Raw genomic sequence first — 19,223 nt, 5'->3', positions numbered from 1 at the left:
ATTGATACGTTTTAGAAAATAAATATGCCATAAAAAGATCGATCATTCATTTTCTGATGTCTTTCTCTCCAACGCAGATTAGCTATTTAAGAATTTCTTTTGCCCCTAATAGTTCCGCAGTCGCCGAGGATAGCAATCGCGGAAGCGCGGCTCGAAACTATGCACGTCACCTTCCTTGGCGTCACGTTTAACTCGTGTCGCTCCACGACGTCACGTTCGCTGCTCGGTTGTCACGTCCGAGAGAGTCACTTGCAGCCGAGTCGAGTGTGGGAGGATGAACGGTTTCGGCGGGCCATACGGGACATATGGGCGAACGCAATCCTCCCACTCACAGGCAGGGAGCGCTCTCCATTCGCCGCCGACGAGTCGTGAGCTCAGCGACCGCCGAATTGAGAATTTCGTGGGAGTTGACTAAGAGGAAAATACAAATCTAAGAGCACGCACGCTGGTTGCGCAATATAGGGTGATTGGGACCAACATACGACTTAATAAAATGTATGGTAAATAAAATATAATAATTGGTCGAAGAAAACAAGATAGTGCTTTTTCTACAAGTTTTCCACTATATACTTTGTCCACACGAGATAGAACTTTCGCAAAAACAAAGCAAAATAGAACGGTTTCCACAAGTTTTTCCCAAGTATAATATTGGTAAAAAAGTGCTATCTTGTTTTCTTCAACCAATATGTATTCTTACCACTACATCTCGCCTGTCTCAGTCAAAATATAATAATAAAAAGTACAAAAGAAATCTGAGCTATTCGCCAAAAACCCTGCTACTGGCGTGCAGAAAAGTTGCAAAGACGTTAAACGAATTACGTTGGGAGCCGCTAGAGACTCGGAGGCTGCGCGCTAGGCTTTGATTGCTTTAGCAATTGAGAATACATATCTATAAGAGCGGCACTGAAAACATCATATTAGAACCCCAACATATTTCCAGGTCCGACAGAAACGATAAATTAAGAGAGATATTTTGCCGAACGGATACGTATAGGAATTTATTTTTTCCCGAATAATAAATGGCTTTAATAAATGCTAGGAGTAATTTCGCTGGAGTATTTCCTTTTAACTGATAAACGGCCGGTGTCCTAACACCCCCGCCACACGACTATTGCTCGCTGGGTAGTATATAGATGTAGAACAAGTACCAGATGATGTGGTATACTTACGGGAGTTATGAATTTTCGTTCCCGTGGTGACGACGGCTTGCTGGAGCGATCGGCGAAATGTAAGTTTTGAATGAAAATTAAAATATGCAGTTATTCCAAATAACATAGGAATGTCGAATAACACAGTTTAATTTTCATTCAATATGAATAAATTCCATAAAGTAACGCCTAAAACTATCAATTTCATGAAATGTAAGCTATTTGATTTCAATCTTCAAAGCGAACATTATTATCTCATAATTAAACAAATAGAAAAGAAAACTGTTTGAAAATTACAAAATAATGTAAATTACACTACAAGGAACAATTTAAATAACGAAATCGTTAACACCATCAACAATCACCTAATTACCTTCTTCGCCAGGCGAGGGAGGAAATGAATCAAAATGGTAAAAATATCAGCGAAAATGGACGAATAGAGGCAATCGCTAAAAAAAAGTTTTTTTAAACAAAAATGTATCAAAATATAATTTGGGTACGAAACTGCTGTTTTTTCCAAAAAAAAGGTAAAAATGGAGAAAGAGTAGGTCAATTTGCATTTTATTTCGGATCCAGAAATGCTGTTTAGCTTAGGGTGGACTAAGTGATCATGTTTTTTGAAGGGGCCTGAATCGTCAATTTTGAAGCGATTGCGGAATTCAAGCTTAAATGATTGGTAATTTAACGTTGAATTATAGTATGTATTATGTACTTTTATCTCAAGTAGTGTGCTTGATGAATTACATTCATGTCACACTGGCACCGAACGCACATTTTTCTAAGCTTCTATAAATTCTTTAAGCTCTGCAGAGAGCCAGCCTTCCTTCACTTCATACATTTGCCCTCACAAATCAATTGTCGGAGAGCTTATCATCAAGCTTACATGGTGTTATTGTGACGAAATTATGACAATGAACAGTCATACACTCCATCGTTTTCGGTCTCTATAGGCCATTTTAAAGACTACGATATTCAATGCAAACAAAGTACAATGTATTTTTGAAAATGGTCTTAAGAGGTTGAAAACAATTCTGTCTTAAATAAGTATACTTCAACGTTTTTTTATTGCTGCAATGTCACATACCTTACTTTCATTTCCTTACCCACTTTCATTAAATCCCTCTTTTAACTAGGCACAATCTCATCTATCGAATGCGCAAACGAATACACGTTTCTAAATGCCGTTTTACACGGGGCATTTTGAACAGGTTAGAACTGCATTAATTTCTCACTATGGCGTGCAATTGCGCGAATGCGCGAACGAAATTAGAACGGCGGCAGTTTGCCCTCTCACGTCTACGCATTCTCGCATGTGCTCCAGCAATTAGCTGCTATGCACGACTCCATTTTGACTGCGCCTTCGTACACACGTCAGTTTGTGCAATTACGTGACACGTATAAAAACGGGCTAACACGTTCTGTACCATGGGCGTAATATTACACCACGAAAATATCCTTCGATTTTCGCTACGATAATAAGATTACGCCATTCGTCTCTTAAAAAAATGTAGTTCGCCATTTTTAACTAAGTAGAAAACCGCTAAATCTAACCTCTAAATAAACAAGTAAAAAAATAGAATTCAGTCTTAAAAATGATACCAAACTCTTATTCCTCGAATCAAATGTTGGTTGTTCAGAAATAACACAAAAGTAGTGAAAATTACCTGCGGTACAGATCTACAGTACTAAGGTTAGTACGGTATGTGTTAAAAGACCACTACGATGCAACACCCGCAACTCGACTGCCCGTGTTGCCAACAAAAAAAACAGAAGAATGAACGAATGGCGAGGATATCATCACAGCCGATGTGAGAGATCCATTTAAGAAACTCACGGACGCGAGAAACGACGAAAGTAAGAAATGAGAAGTTAAGCTCCCGAAACACCATGTGGGCACAAGACGGCTCGGTGAAAAAGCCGTTCACGTGTTCGAGTATTACGTGCTCTCCTCAGTCCGCTCTGCGGAAGGTAATGATCTCGCCGTGCTTGGAGGGATTTCTTAGGAGGGGTGGAGTCGCCTGTTTGATCTATTTTCAAACCGACCCGGAGGAGGAAGAAACAGATGGGGAAAACGATTTGTGTCCCTCCGACCTTACATATATATAAGAACGTATACGAATGTACGAATGCACGACCATCTGGCGGAAAGCTTTTGGGCGAGCATCAGCGAAAGAACGACGAAAAAGAGTGCACACGGGGTGATAAAAGGTAAAGGAAATCCTACAGAGGTACAAATCGAGGTTCGAGACGATTCTGAACATAATGGAGATTTGGGTAAACTTTTCTAGGGTCTATCTAGGGTTTCTTCTCTAGGGTTTTTCTATTCCCACCGGGTTAGAAACTCCATTTCTATCGACGCTTCGAGCTCCGACTTGGGGCTCATCCTCAGGGGTGCTGAATGTCGTTTTATTTGTGATAAATTTATTTGTGACTAATAGAACGAAATTCAGCAGCCCGGAGGATGAGCTCCAAGTCGGAGCTCGAAACCTCGGCAGAAATAGAGCATTAAACCCAGTGGGAATCCCGAGAAAATTTCACCCACAAAATTTGCCGGGCATCAAATCTTATTTCATAGTGGTGATTTCTTTGACTTATTTAAGTCTTCCTTCGCTAATGATTACTGACTTGTAATGGGTGTCAAATAACTGACTTGTAATAAAGCATTATACATCTTCTGGTAGTGAGAACGAGACGAGCATAATTTATTGATAGTGTTAGTCCCATTTCATATTTAGCAATTGCATGCATTTTAACGTTAGTGATTAATTATGACAAAGAACACTTTGAGACTTCTCTAGCGTATTGAAGTTAGAGACAATTAGTAGAATTCACGTTTCGACTAAAAAGCCATTTTAAAGCGGAGAAAATTTTGCACGTTACGACTCATGTTTACTTACGTGTACGTCACGCGAGACATGAATCTCCAGAATGCATTAACTACTTATGACACGTTTCCAAGATATGAGAAGAGGACAGTTGAGATATTTTGTAGACATTTTTCAAATGATGCTGTGGCATGTGGGTAAGAAGGTAACTTGTATACTGCTTTCTGTTATCAATAAAGGCATGGGCTTTCTATTGTTTGGTTCCTATTAAAAAAGCGAATGAAAACGACGACGGCCGGTAGCGTTAGCGGTACTTCGCCTCTTCAAAATGCTACTCAGGTGCGAGTCATCTCCCCGCTTCATTTTCTATTCGCATTTAGCTACACTGACTGCATTCCAAATCAGTCATTAATAACATTGAAATTTCTCTTGCCGAACCTTACGTTTGAGGTGGTACATATTAATTGATGGAAAGCATTCGAAATGTGGCACTACCGAAGAATAATGAAAATAAAATGGATCGACCGAGTAAGTAATGAGGAAGTGCTTAAAAGAGTGGGTGAAAAGAGAAGTCTTGTGAAAACCTTAAGGAGGATACCGGAAAACTTAGTTGGCCAAATTATGAAGAATTATGGCCTAGTGAAAACACTCGTAGATGGACAGGTGGAAGGGAAGAAGGGTAAGGTTATAAAGGATGTAAAAGAGAAGAAATACGTCGCTATGAAAAGACTAGCGCATAGGAGAGAGGAATGGAGCTGCGTCAAAGCAATCTTAGGATTGTTGACTTATGATGAAGGGATAATTAATAGAATCCGCGTGGGATTAATTTCAGTTAATAGAAAATTCACCTTCATCCCAGAAGACGGTGGCAGAACAAGCTGCCGAAACGTATACCATGGAGATAAATACCCGGATAAAAACATGAGAGCTCTTTAAGTACAGTAACCACCGGAAACACTTGATGTCAATTAAAATCGTTTCAGGCTTGATTTTGTGGAAGTTTGCGATATCCATGATAAAAACACAAATGGTAATTTCCACACTATTTAATTCACTTTGTGTCGTTTTCAAAGAAAGGACACAAAGTGTTGAAACCATGGTCGGTCGTTGACTGTTAAATTAAATAGTGTGGAAATTACAATTTGTGTTTTTACCATTGATGTCATTTGTCAAACCAACGGCTGTTGTCCTCTTCGCCTTCAAACGCCCCCGCGTCCTTTCCAACATCCCCACTCCCACTTTTTTCATCCCACAAAACTCATTCTTCCCTCCACTGAACGTCAAACCTTCCCTTCAGTCTCGTCTCACCCACCCACACTGAAACCATCCTCATCGTACCAATCCCATTCCTCTTTTCATTGCCTCTTCCTACTTCGTCCTCTTCTTTTCCCCGGCCTCCCGCTTTCCCTATCTCTCTCACTTGGTCCTCACATTTTAAGGTAATCCGCGAGTTGAAATGCGTTTCACGAGGAAAATTATTGCTATTTCATTTTTAATTTCACCTTAATTTTTTTAATTTATCCAAGTACACAACGTAACCTCGGGTCAATCAATGGGTGCTACCAATTGAAAACACTATTCCAGTAAATACCCATTGATAGACTGATTCTTGCTTCCACTTGTTAGGGGACAATTTATACCTGCCTTATGTTCCTTAAGGATTTTTGTGATATCTAACCTATTGAATCCTAATAATACCAAACAGTTCTTGCCTTTCAGGCTTCCTGACTGTTACTAGTAGTGGACTAATGGCTTTGATGCCATCGATAAGTCCGCGACGTTCAAAAACCTCAATACCATCAATTTTTTGACCCCCATAGAAAGAAGTAGAAAAATATGGGTAGTTGGCAATACTGTAGTATTAAGAAAATTTAGCGCTTCGACAATTTTCCCAAGTGTTACAGACGGTTTCAGAGGGAGTCGATTCTGACTTTCTGTCGTATCTCGTCTCGTTCACCCCAAACCTTTGTATGAGCCATTCAGTCAGTGTTCGGAAGTGGGTTACATATTCATTTCAGGATTCGTTTCTCTGTGAGAGACTCGCTTTTAGCTTCCCAATAGCTTTCCCGCGAACATTATCGGAGAAAGCTTTCTTTTTTTCCCCCTCTTCCAATGGGGCATCCGTAAAGGTTAAAGATTCCTTCGCACGGCTTTTGACTCACGAAGCCTCTCCCTGAACCGACCTTATACAACCCATGATAAGCCGCACCTTTATTCCTCCTCGGTCAGCTAGCTGCCTGCCGGACACTAAATATGGAGAGAGGACCGCTCCCATCGCGCTGCGTGAGTTGTGTTGTGGGCCACGCCCCCTTCCCTCACCCCCCCTCTTACCTTCTCATCCACCCACGCACTTGTCCCCCTCCTCAACCGCCCCGCGTCCCATCACTCCAGCCTGCAGAGATCGTATGTGAACATATTATAAATTGTAACACAGGAGTAAACACATAAAAGAGCCTTCCAGGTGGCTGCGTGGTAATCAAAATACGAGGCCAACATTAAAACTCCCAATAATGGCTGTGAATGTCTCTCCGGTATCCCACTGGGTTAGGCACTCCATTTCTGGCGATGAAATACTTTTTCATCGTCATCAGAGATTGTCGATGATTAATTTTCGATTAAAAGGTATTTCATTGAAATGGTGTGCCTAACCCGGTGGGAACCCCGAGAGGCATTCACAGCCACCATTCGTCGCGAAATAATCAAATCCTTCTTCGTTAATACAATATCACTGTGGGAATTGGAAAATTTAAGCAACGCAAATTTTTATCATATCCTTCTTGTTGAGTTTTAAATTGAACGGGCGTAAAATTTTGATCGAAATTCAAACGATGTAAATTTTGTAGAGTTGTAAAATTGATAAGAGTGTTTACTAATTCATAAATTGGAACAGCTTATCATAATTGATAAAAGTTACAATGTCTCAAAACTTAGCCAGTATCAAGAAAGATAGATTTTCCTAAATAAGCTAAAATCCGCTAAAATCAATATGACGACTGATGAGCGGTACAAGCTGTGATTGAATGAATATATGACGAATCCGTGCGGGTCATAACGAATCAAGGTAAACCAATTTAAGCAACTGTGAACGGGCCTTCACGGATGAAAGATAACAGATGAAGGGGTGAGCGGTAAGCGCGCTGTCTTCGTCAGGTCTCCATCCTTCTTCACGTCCGCCTTTTTCGGCCTCTTGCTGCAAGACTTCCTCTCCCCAATGCAGCGCGTGGGCGGAAAATGCTCTGTAATGTATGTATGAGATCGCGATTGCGAATATACCATCATAATCCGCGTTTCCAACGTACTCGAGAGGATTTATCACCCCCGCTCAGCCAGTCATATTTCGTCTTTTTTCTTGGCGTACTACTCGTTTAAAACTCATGCAACAATGTTGAAAATTTCATTTTCTGTAGCTATACATTGAAAATGTCAACATTGTTGCCTGAATATACGTACGGCGGGGGTGTTAGGAGCCGTTTACAAATGAAAAGGAAATGATAAAACGAAATTACGTCTTGAGTTTAAAGTCCATTATTTTTCGTTTGGAGGAAAATTTTATGTCCTCCGCGTCGCCCTCAAAGATATCCATTCTCAGTAGCCCAAGAAATTTATGCCTAGCACGCAGCCATCAAGTCTCTAGCGGTTCCCAGCCTAATTCGTTTAACATCTATGTACTCCCTGTGCGCCCGTAGACGTTTTTGACGAATCGCGCTGCTTTCCTTAGTAGTATAATAAGTTCACGGGTCTTTCTGCACCGGATCCCATATGCTTGCTGTATATTCAAGGTGTGATCAGGGCGAGTGCGCATATACCTTGCTATCATTTCACTGTATCTCAAATTTGAAAATGTTTACTCGGCATTAACCCTGAGTTGAATTTTAACAACTCGAGATAGAGTTGATAAGAGATGATTGATTACCCTTGATTACCGAACCATATTAATATATTAGCGCATGTTTGGTACAAGGTACATATCAAGAAAAAAGACAAACGCAACCGATAGAGCGAGAGTAACACGTCCTCTTGAAGAAGTTCCAACGAGATCCGAAACAAATGCCACTTTCATAAAAAATTATGTGTGTAATGTGAAAAATAAGATACTAGTTGGAGAGAGGTGTCTGGAGAATGGAGTAAGAGGAGACGAAAACATATTTTAAAATGGGAAAAAAAACTTGAAGATGTTAAATGGTTTTTGTCATTTGGGAAGCTAATTAACTAGCTATGAGCAAAACAAGAAAAAATATATCGTTGGATAGCCTAGGCGAAGAAGAAATTCTGCGAAAATAATAATATTTTAAAAGTAGAGATTAGGGAATTTGGTCGAGTGCTACGTCTAACCAATCATAGGTTTTTGACCGCTGATGGAGTCGATTTTCGGATTTCTACTCAATCGAATTTCTCTTAAAAATGTACGTCTTTCCGAGCCATATTTTAGGAATACATTAAGAACATGAAATTTTCTACATTTCACCAGTATACAATACCATCCAGAGATCCCCTCCACCGAAATCCCCCCAAAAAACTTGTGCCTGCCTCTCAGTCGCAAAAATATTTGAAATAAACTTTAATATTAAAAAATACGGAAAGTAAAAAGTTTGTGAACTTGCGGAAATGAAAATTTATTGACGAGCATCAATACGTAGACCTTGTAGTACCTTAACACGCTATATTGGGAACCCGTGATATCCGCTGCTTCTATTCACTTGCACGCACGAACCTCACGTCGAACCGTTCCGTGACGGGCGCGATAAAAAAATTAAATTGACTTCCAGATGATCTCTTTTCCTTTTCTGAAAACAAAATGCTAAAGTATGATGCGGAACCCAAAGCCGGAAACGTCTCGTGCTGGTACGATTTCTTATAGTTTTGATTCCCTTACAATCGCACGCGTTTTCTACGACCTCCGCAACTAATCGATGCATAAGAAACGTACTGCTTTTGAACTAGGGAGAATGTCAGTGATGATTCAAGGAGCGGGAGGAAAATGTCCTTCCCGACATTCAAGAAAAAGATATCGCTAAGGATTATAATTTTACACGTAAAAATCGAGAGTCATGAGTAGGAGAATGACATGCCGACTATTCCCAGCTATTGCTCCAAATTCCTAACTAGATTATTGAAGTCGAAGGTCCTTCGACCTGAAGACGGAAGCAGGATGGCTCCCGAAACTGTTGTCAACCATAAACGACAGACGCGGCTGGAGAACCCGAAAATTAGCAGTCATCGTGAGCAACGCCGCGGAAACCTACGCACGAATTAGATTATTGAATTAATCCAAATTAATTTTAAGCATGCACAAGCTGTCCTCAAGAGAATCCAAAACTATTTATATAGAGTGCAAATATTTCACAGAGGAAAATATTTGCCATGCCCGGGATTCGACCCTAGATCTCTTGAAATTCGGGCTTAAAAGTGAGTGGGGAACACACATAACAAATATTTGTGGCTGATCCTTGAAGAGCTTCTTCTAGGATTCGCAAGTGTTTTGAGGGAAGATTCTCGGAAGAAAAGGTAAAAGAGAGGTGGTATTACGCACTCGTCAGGCCACACCTTGAATATGCAGCGAGCATCTGGGATCCGGTGCAGATAGACTTAAAGCTATATCAGATCAGTGAACTTTATATACCACGAAGGAAAGCAGCGCGATTCGTCAAATACTTCTACAGAAAGCGTTACACAGATGTGAAGCGAATTAGGCTGGCATGGAGAACATCACATAAGAGCCGCACTACATTTCCAGCTCCGACATAAACGATAAATTAAGATAGAATAGGTATGAACATTCGTTTCTCTCCCAAACGATTAAGAACTTTAATAAATGCTTGGCGTTATTTCGTTAGAGCACTTACTTTTTACATGTGAACGGCTTGTGTCCTAACACCCCCAGCCACTCGCCTATTGAGGCGGCTTGCGGGGTTGTACGTAGGTACGTATAGAAAAGAGTTTAATGTCCTCTTTGAGGTTATGTATTTTTTTATTAACTTTGTGCCCGTTCCGTTACAGGATTAGGAATTTATGAACATCCGGACCTGAGAGTAAAGTTACGTGATATTTCCTTGAATAAAATCATTTCTGAGAAGGTAATTATATATATTTACATTCAGCAAGCGTTATTCGGAAGTCCTTTCAACTAAAATTCATCTGGATCCGCTTTTGGAGTGTGTGAGAAAAACACGAGAGGACATCACCAATCAATGCATTACAATATTCAACCAGAAGACCGATTAAGAAATAGGTCAGAGAAAAGCCTTAAGGGGAAAACCTATTGTATTCATAAACGTATTTTTAATTCAAAAGATGCATCCATGAAACCGAGTATTTATAAAAGACAAGACCGAATCACTCCCCATGCCATGACGAATAGAAGAACTGATTTTGAGAGAAATAACTTGGCAGCCCGCCTCAGGGTTTTGATGTAATGTCAGCTATATATTGCCGAATGATTCGCTTTGTCATTTTTTTGGTTCATTTGAGCTAGCCTTTTCAATCGAGACATGGCATCACATATCAAATAACTCCGTTTCAACACATTCTCTACCATTTCTGGCCTTATTCAAATGATGTAATGCATTAAAAAAAAAAACAAGATTAAATTCGAGCCATTTTCTCCATACCCATGTCTGAGCGATTTTTTCTGTGTCAATCCATATACACTGCGGCTATTTAGTTCAAGGTGGGGAAACAAATTAAAAAGCAAGTTGCACCCTCAGCTGAGGCCTATGGTAGAGTTTAAACTATATAATAGATAATTGTTTTCGGGTTAATGCCGCGTCGATTTATTTTTGGTGGACGACAGTTTCGGGCGCATTCCAGTGCCCATCAGGGACTCGAAGACGGGTAAAATCCTTGTGGCCATGGAGAGCTGGTCCTTGCGGCGGCAACTGAAGATGAAATGGACGGATAGGAGTAAATTTCAACCCCTAGACATTCATTCTAACTTCCCAAATCCCTATCTACCGATTCGATCGATGGATTTTTCTTCCTCATAGGAAAATCCACTAGGATTGGTAGAATATTAATTGCGTTTCGCTTGGTTTCGCTGTTAGTAGGGCCCGCCCGCCTTTGTGGCGGTGCGGGATTCCTCGTCCCTTCCTTCCCTATCCCCTCCCCGGAGGCGTCGTCGGGCTCTCATCGCGGCGGCGCCTCCTTCCTTGCTCCTTCACGTCCTTCCCCTTCTGGGTGCAGAGGAGAAAAGCTAGCGCTTACAGTCCCTGCCCCAGGAGTGTATCCCCGCGAGCCCGCCCTAGGGTTTCGTTTCCATTCCCAAATCCCTCACCGCATATTCTTCCCCTTTCTGTCCCCCATCTACCGGCCCAGCCCAGCAAAAAGTACGGCATTGGCGAATTTATTTGTTTCAACTCTTAAACGGTCGTAGTATTTTCATTTATCCAAAACCCAGCCAACCAAAGCCATGCCAGGGGATGACCACGACTAAGCACAGTGTGAATAAAATTTGTTTTTAAATATCCGGAAGAGTTCAGCTGCCGAGCTGGGTTCAGCTCAAGAGGTTCAGGAGGGACAATCAAGAGGAAAAACAGGGGAGGCTCAGGGCTACCCTCCCTCCTCATGAGTGAGGTAAATTTTGAGCAGTGTACCGAATGCTACTTAGAGCTATAGTAGTACTTAATATCCGCTAGTAGACACTATTGTCTTCCTTATTTTTTCCTAATTTATTTTAACTATAAAATATCATTGCAAGTCGTTAACTGCAACTTTCATAAACTAACCTTCCATTGATATTTGCCGCCCAAAAATGTACTACTCTATATATTCGCCACAGAGGACGATCCTAGTCAAACGTAGTGAAACTAGTCGATTAACCGATCCTACTCTTCTCTAAAGCCATCACCTGACTATTTTTATTTATTTATTTCCATTACCGCATAAACAGCACATTTCCGCCTGGGTAACTTACCCAGGCGGGATTCGAACCCGCGACCGACGCTTTGGCAGGCGAGGACTTTATCCCGCCGCCACCGCGATGAACATGATGTATTAGCTTGAGAAGGAAAAAAAACCGCTCGACAGTGGAGCGTAGAAGTCAGAGTTGTGTTCTTTTCAGTGACCTCTGTCGATGCAATGCTCTTAACGAAGACAACGCGAGTCACCTACCAGCTGGCCTCTCTCAAGAATGTCTTGTCCTTTCAGATGAACGAGGAAGCGGAGGCCGTTGGCTCCTGGATGACGAAATAGGGGAGAAGGCTACGGAGACTATATTTGCGTATGAATGAGAGAAATCCACAATTGGAGTCTATCCTCCATAGGAATGAATAGGAGGACTTCCGAGCACAACGCCCAACACCTACAAAACGGGATTGCAATTCTTTCTGACACAGCTTTGCTTCCGCGTTCTACGCAACACACTCATATGACTAAGAAGCCATACGTACTGAACACTATGGCTCCTAGTTGTGTACTTCCGATCCTTCACAAAAATACGCAGGTGTGACGCAAAAACCCAGTAAAAATAGGGTAATTCCAAAATTTAAGATTTTAACTGTGACGCGGCGTCACTTTTGTAACTTCAAAAGGACCGAACATTGTTTGGATTGATTCCATTATCTAAAACAGATGCAGGCAACCTGCGGCCTGCTCTAGTAAAACCATTTCATGATTTAAGTCATAGGTAATTATAATCTCGGTATTTGGAGGAGGTGACCGACAGCTGAGGTCATTTTTGCCATGAGGGAAGGGTAGGTTTGGAAGGGTGGAGAGATACCCGGCGTCGGCATTTTCCTGCTCCTTTAGGGGGACCACGACTTAACGTCCCATCTGACGGACGGATTGTTGCGCTTGAAATGTCCTCCGCACGACATTCAGGCAGGGATCGGGCAGTCTCTGAAAATTTTTACCACCGCCGGGATTTGAACCCGAGCCCACCGGGTAGGAAGCCAACACTCTAGCCACCACACCAACCCGATCCCCAAGTATAATGACTATGAAGGGATATAGAGAGTTTGTTACTTACTTAAATGTAGTGCATTTAATTTTTATTTTAAAAAATAGCAAAAATTCACACACTTTTGTCCTGTGGCCGCATACAAAATTGAAAATACTAATGGCTCTCCCGCCTTATTGAAGGCTTCCCCCGAAAGTTGAGCACGAGACCTCTTGATCACTTGCTAAACGCTTTATACACTCGAGTCATTTTAAGTAAAGCTGTTCACAATAAACTGAACATTTAGAGAAAATCTTGAAGCGCGAGAAAAAATTATTAGACACCGTTCAAAATTTAGCGCAACAGCTGCTTATGATAATGATAATAAAATTGGTGGTGATGAAAAATCAAAGTTGCTTTTCAAGAGTCACCTCAGTGATAGTACGGCCCATCAAGAATGACGGGGCGAGGGAGATAGGATGCCTCAGAAGCCACAACCAAAGGAAACCGCTTAACCTTTTCTAACCCAGAGCTGTTTCTGGGAGAAATCAAATTTCAAAATTTTTCATTTTGAAAACTTGAAAAATTTGCACTCAGTCATAATTATCGTGGCAGCTTCATATTTTGTCATTACAATTTACACCACAAAACAATGCGTAGGTTAGATATTTCCTTAATAGAGCAGAAAATTTTGCTTTTTAGATGTTCCTTAGAAGTAACACTGGGTTATAACTGGTTTATTTCAAACCTTTCTCATGACCGACAGTAAAATTCAAAATAGTTTCTTTGAAAAACTACCGTTGGATGGAGAATGTAACCACATACTTTCGGTTTCTGCACCACCAGGCAACTCTTTGAACGCCCAAGGAACTTGAATTCAAAAAAGTACACAAAACACCCTTAGCTTATATAGTTTTACCGCATTTATTGACATGAAATCTTCTTCGCAACGTATGATGATAATATATCAATTGACCACCTCACCTCACGTCAGTCCAATCCGTCAGTCAGACGACCTCAGCATTACAATAAGCCAAGTACAATGAATGTTGTGGGAATATTAATCCGAAGGGCAACAAGTGAACCAAGAAACCTCAGCCTCCATTGAACGTAAGTAACTGCAGAGTTATCTTATACTTGACCGCAAGAATTGGAGGGGAACCGCATCGAACCACAATGCTTTGGTTATCAAGGTGGGCATTGCATTCATATTTTTTTCTATGGAATATTTCAAGTTTCTCTCAAGGAAATTCCCGTCGTTTCATGGTTCCGATCCATTGAAAATAGTCTGCGTAATGCGGTGTTGTCAAATCTGCATTCTTCCCTTATTTAATTTCCTTCATCATTCATAACCAAGGTTTTATAGGAGAAGAGGACTGAATGAGATGTATTGACTTCATAGAAAGATGCCAAAATCTACAAAAAAGTGTATAATTATATAGTTTTATAGGAGAAGAGGACTGAATGTAAGTGAAAATTCCAAATAATGCAAGAGACTAAATGGGCAACGATACTATTTTGTCCTGCGATGGATTTACCGAGAAAAATAAGAGAATCAAAGAAGAGAAAAAAGATTCACAGAGGCCTGAGTTCATGGAAAAAGAATAAAATCTACAAAAAAGGACTCATTGCGCTTGACAATAAAACAATGCTATTACGACCTGCGATGGATCCACCGAGAAATGTTATTCGGCAGGATAAGACTCTGGAACAAAATACACATGCCCGACGGTGTAGGTATATAATCGGGTTTCGCTGCTGAATAGGCATTGGCCCTCTGATTCAGTACAATCCCTTGATAACCGAAATTGCCCCACATTCCAACTGCCGCACAACCGATATCTCTTCAAACCTTTGGCGAAAAGCCTACGAATGGTGATGTATCGACTTCACTTTGAATTTCATGTAGCAGGGTTTGGTAGCATTCCTGGGTTTGATAGCGAGGCATTTGCTATGGACAAAAAATGCAAAAACATATCTATAACTCTCATCACTGTACCATCATGATTCAATAAAAGTGAACATATCAAACTCAATTTAAATTTGAAAGGTTAAAAATTTATCAAAAAGTTGATCAAAGAAGTGTGATTTGGGGTTTACATCCATAATTTGAACAGAATTAGTTGGTCATATAACATCTAAATGATTTATGAGTCATTCGATAAGTATACATTTTATTAGGAAGCGACTGTCGACTAAATTCATTGAATTGTGCATGGAAAGAAAAAGGGAGCGGTTCGGAAGGTTTAAATACGCTCTGAGCGCATTAAAAAAATCGTGAAAACCTGTTCCTACATGCCACCGTGATGAGAATGACACTTGGCTATCAAAACCTTGCGTCTGCGCTTTGCATCAATATTAACCGGAGGGAGAACTTTTCCTGCTCTTTATATACGCCCAGGTGTGGTACGAAGGCGGCGGGGTGAAGTCCTCGTCATACAGTCCTGGGGTCGCGATCAATTCCAACAACGTACACACTGTCTCATCAAGCAACTCATCCATGAGCCATCCCTATGCCTTGCCTTCTTCTAGTTTTACCATTTTCAGGAGTCCAATAACTTAGTCACTAATTGGAATATGCCCAATTAAAAATATTTATTTATTTTAAAGCAAACAAGAATATAATAAATAGGAGAGAAAAGAACATAAATAAATAAAACTAAAAAAGTAAAGAAAATTATTAAAATTTCTGCTTAAAATGAATAAAGGAATAAAATTATTTAAAAAAGGAAACGAGACAAATGATTAAAATTTGCAAAAAATTAAACATTCTGTGATCAATATGAAATCATCAACGTTCTCATTTAGTATTTAAGTTTCTGCTATCACAAACATCAAACTACCCACGAAACACAAAGAACAGCGCACAAAAATTGTTGTATAGTAAACTTGCTGGTTATGGTGAACTTGGTTTACCGGTACACCTGTAACGCGACTGTAGCGCACCAAATGATGGGATTCCGTTTTTAAGTCCCGTCTGAGTGGAGATAAGTATCGTGGCTAAAGGCATGGCTGTCCCCATTTCTTTAGTTACACAAGTCCGATCCCGACAAAACCTAACACTTACTTAATTAGTGTAACAACCCGAGGACTGGTTTGGACAGGTGTGAGGGTAGAGCTCACAGAGGTGTGAATAACACACATTCATGATAGGTGAGGGGGTAATCCCTATCTCTGTGCCACTTCGCACTTAGAGGCTTCGAGAGCATGTTTGTGTACTTAGCACTCTCCTAGTTTCTGATCTGGGGCCGTATTCTGTATTTCGTCGGTACCCCACCGATCGGTTTCCCCTTCAAGCCCACCGACTGGACATCATTCCGTACCAACAACGATTTCCGTACCGACGACGGCACTTTCAGCGATTCTGTAAGGTCGTCGGTTTCAAACCAGTCGGTACGGTTCCCCCTCCTTCTCAAACAGGGAAAAACCGAATATATCCGAAGTTAGAAGTCATTAGACGTGTCATCACCAATGAAAGAAGGGTAATAACAAGTGAAGACTCATTGGTACGCAGTTTGTTGTCGTCGTTTTAAATCTTTTTATTTGCGGAAATTACGACTTATTGTAAGATTAAGATAATCGACATTGGATAACTTGTTAACAATGCTTATATAATGTGTGGACTAGGGTAGTAGTGCTCTGTCTACAGAAGCGAAGGAAACAATATTAAAACATCGAAATGTGGTTTGTATGTGATGGAGATTGTAGTTGCTGGAATGAATTATTGAACATATCCTTGAGATCGTATTTTCTTTTTTATGTATTAGTTACGTGTATTGCTATTTATTCATAATTTGGTTATACAGTTGTCATTAAGTAAGTTCCGTCTAAATGTTATCAACGGAAGGTTATGCCATTGACACCGTAGCAGACGAAAATCACGCCATGGAATGTGAACGTAGGGTTCAAAAGCAAATGTAAATGTTATATTAGAGGAACAAGTAAGGAAATTGTTATAAAAATATGGAGCTGGGTGTAATTAAAAGAAGTGTAACGACGAGGAAGTAAAGAAATTGTGATTGGGTGAAATACATGTAAGTTTCGCATTCCAAGTGAGAGAAAATTATAATATTGCGGCAAACCTCATACTTATTAACAAATATCTTCTTTTATCGTCAAGGGAATCAATGGCTGACGATAAAATGAAATATAGTTGCCTATTACAAATGAAAGAAAGTGATAACATTGCGGCAAACTTCATATTTAAATAAAAATATGTTATTTATATGTCGAGAGAAAAACCAAATGATGATTGAGTGAAATAATAGTTGCCTATTCAGAGTGAGATAAAGTGATAAGATTGCGGCAAAACTAAAAATTATTCAAAAATATCTTTTTTTATGTCAAGGGAGTGAATAAATGATGATAGAGTGAAATAAATCCTATTCCAAGCGTGCGAAAGTGATAACATAAATGAGAGAAAGTCACCATATGGTGGCAATCCTCATGTTTATTAACCCATATCTTATATTTATGTCAAGGTAATCAATAGATGATGACACAGTGAATTATAGTGGCCTATTCGAAGGGGGAGAAGGAGAGAACATCGCGGCAAACCTCATTATTTACTCGGTGATGAGGTGGAAACAAAATAAAACGTACAATGTGCACCGGGGAATTCATAAAACCCATTCATGTCGGTAGCCGTACCGACACCTTTTTCGTGTCGGTACGGCTACCGACGATCTCCCGTTTTCACGTCGGTGCCGCACCGATCGGGTTCGTACAGAATCGCACGATTGCTTGCTGGGAGTCGGTGTGACTTCCCACCCGACGAATCGGTGCCGCACCAATCGGTTTGGAGATACAGAATACGGCCCCTGACCGTGTGTCGTTTTCCTGTGTGATTGGCCTATGTCCGGCAAGCGAGCGCATTTCTGATTAAGGTTAGGATGAGTGCAGCATGCCTGATTTGGAATCACCCCCGTGCCATAGATCCTAATGGTGGCTTGCACGCTACCTCGTAGATGTAGATTTGGAGGAGCCCGAAGGCTTCACACGTTAGTTGAACACGAAGCACTCCTGTCAGTAGCTACACTTTCTGATGTTACTGGGGAATATGGGCCATCAGAATCGTCCGAGAAGCAAAAAAAAAAGCGAGAGAACTTAAACCGTTCATTAAATCCATCTCAATTTCCGAGACGTATCGCGATAGCAACGGTCAAACACGTGACTCGGTGCATTCATCTCTCAGAGAGAGAGAGAGGAGTGGAGGGGGTGTTGGAGGAGGGGAGGGACTTTGCACGCGATCTCGTAATCCTCGCACGATAATCGTCCTCCCACGCTTCCTTCCCAAGGAGAAGAGACTTACCGTGCTTCTAGACGAATGCCTGAGGGGAACGGCTAAGTGGTCGCGAAGACTCGGGCCGGCGCGGCGCTGCGGCGGCAGAGCGCTGTCACGACCTGCCGGCTGCGATTCGGGGCCGCATAGCGGGCTACCCTCCTCTCCACCCCCGCCCACACCCAGCACTCCGCCCCCACATACAATCACACCCACCACCGCCCCCTCGCGGTCATCTCGGGGGCGATGGTTCCGCGACGGCAATACACGCGCGAGCTCATAATGCTCATAGTTATGAGGAAAGAGAGATGGATGAGTTAGCTACATTGGAGGAAAAGCCTTAGCTAAGCAAAATGGAAGAAAAAAACACTCTCGCTGAAAAAAATTAACAGACTACATCGAAATCGGATGAAGACCTCGACGGCATTCCCTCTAAGGTGAACGATTTCTCGATAAGCGGGTGTCAAGAGCGAAATAACGGAATGCTATCAAAAGTTTTCGCGTAGGTGTAGGAAGGAGGGAAGGGGTAAACGTGAGAGGCAAAGAAATAACTAATATTATTATTTATTTATTAGAGTACTCCACCGATTAAGGTAGGTTTACATGGAACTTCAGGAAGCATTCCGGCCGTCTTCCCTCCCCTCATGGACTTCCAGTAAAGGGAAAATATCTTTGGTCTGCTGATCCACTACACTATAATACATCTGGATACTTCGTTAATACTTCCCAAGGTAACACTGATATCTATTTAGGTGCCCGCAAGCCCTCCTGAAAGCTCGTGGCTGGGGTGCTAGGACACCAGCCGTTAACATATAAAAGGAAATGCTCAAACGAAATTACGCCTAGAGTTTATTGTGGTCCTTAATCGTGCGAGGAAAAAAGGAATTCCCAAACATATCCGATCGTTAAAATATTTCTCTTAATTTATCGGATCTGGAAATGTAGTGGTCTAAGGTCCTCCAACACTTCATCATTATGCTCGTACGTAACTATGACAGTATCCGCTTATGCCGTAGTTCTATGAATTTCAAGTCAGATAGAAGTCTCAAATAATGCAAGAAAGTGTTTTTATGTTGGCATTGAGGAATTGTTTTCGT

The 19,223-nt window shown here is 41.1% G+C and overlaps 1 protein-coding gene across 1 annotated transcript in view; it reads right to left on the bottom strand.

The window, feature by feature from the left end:
• Positions 1-18,245, bottom strand: part of LOC124159120 (unconventional myosin IC) — a 139,682-nt gene extending 121,437 nt beyond the window's left edge. Inside the window, exon 1 of the mRNA XM_046534688.1 lies at positions 18,157-18,245. The gene's annotated coding sequence lies outside the window, so the exon portion shown is untranslated. The remainder of the gene's footprint in view (positions 1-18,156) is intronic.
• Positions 18,246-19,223: the final 978 nt, after the last annotated feature.

The sequence above is a fragment of the Ischnura elegans genome, chromosome 5, assembly GCF_921293095.1.
Source record: "Ischnura elegans chromosome 5, ioIscEleg1.1, whole genome shotgun sequence".
Taxonomy (NCBI): Eukaryota; Metazoa; Arthropoda; class Insecta; order Odonata; family Coenagrionidae; genus Ischnura; species Ischnura elegans.
The sequence above is the reverse complement of the archived record's forward strand: the minus strand, read 5'-3'. Positions and strand labels throughout refer to the sequence as shown.